We start from the raw sequence: 940 nt of genomic DNA, 5'->3' as shown, positions 1-940 counted from the left end.
CCACAAGCCTGCAATTTAAGATCCAATGGGATTTGTCATTCAGTACACCTATGTAAGAGCAGATTTTGATGTTTTTTTGGTTCACCTGGAGCTGACTTCTCTTACTGTCTCTCTTAAATATCAGAGAAACTGAAGAGAATGTTGCTGCATGAGGCCCAGTATATACCAATATGTATCTGCTGGAGGCATACCTTCCAGCTGCTCTGTGCTGCCCCCTGCTGCTGTGTGTCTGCAGCTCCTCCCATCTGCAGCAGCTCAGGAGCCACAGCTGCAGTTGAGTCTTCACTAAGCGAGGAGCGACAGTGAGAGGTGAGCTGACTGCTTTCTGACTTTACACTTGCTGTCTTTTCTGTAAATGATATACTTTACTCTGTGTGCTGCTGTTCTGTGAAGATGAAAAGCTGCAGTGCAGTTTGGGAGGCATGATCAGTGAAAGTCTCAAGACAGGTACAAATCATTACTTTCTGATCCCAGTGAGCAGTGCAAATGTTACTGTAAGGTTATTATAAGAACTCAGTTTACCAAAGTCATGTTAAAACTCCAAATAGGAATGTGGTGATTTTGATCTGTAAACTAGCCTTTCAACTACCAGATTGTATTTCTTCAGTTTTCTATTTTCTAGATATGGCAGCCTAACAACCAATGTGAAATTTAAATCCAGTTTAATTCAGATCGATCCCCAGTCACCCTCGTTAGGCTGCCCTGGACAGACAGTAAATCTGAACATGGTATGAACTGCAGCCCTCTTTCTGTATGATAAAGTTAGATTCAGAGCATAAACAATACAACAAAAACATTGGTTTTCTACTGTAGTTAAAGCTCTTTTAAAAGTCTGATAAATATTAACCAGACGTCTGCCTGTATGTTTTTCTACCCAGATAGGGATTGCTGAAGAATGAATTGATTATTTTTAACAATTCTTTACATTACGTTAATGAAT

The 940-nt window shown here is 40.1% G+C and overlaps 1 protein-coding gene across 3 annotated transcripts in view; it reads left to right on the top strand.

Annotated features, from left to right (window-relative positions):
• The first annotated feature begins 247 nt into the window (after positions 1 to 247).
• The window catches only part of sytl2a (synaptotagmin-like 2a), a 19,560-nt gene continuing 18,867 nt past the window's right edge, over positions 248 to 940 (top strand). For all 3 annotated transcript variants that reach the window (XM_035666519.1, XM_035666517.1, XM_035666516.1), the window contains exon 1: positions 248 to 309. The gene's annotated coding sequence lies outside the window, so the exon portion shown is untranslated. The remainder of the gene's footprint in view (positions 310 to 940) is intronic.

This window comes from Morone saxatilis, unplaced genomic scaffold, assembly GCF_004916995.1.
Source record: "Morone saxatilis isolate NCDOM2014 unplaced genomic scaffold, NCSU_SB_2.0 Contig20, whole genome shotgun sequence".
Lineage (NCBI taxonomy): Eukaryota > Metazoa > Chordata > Actinopteri > Moronidae > Morone > Morone saxatilis.
This window is presented reverse-complemented; position numbering and strand designations above follow the sequence as displayed.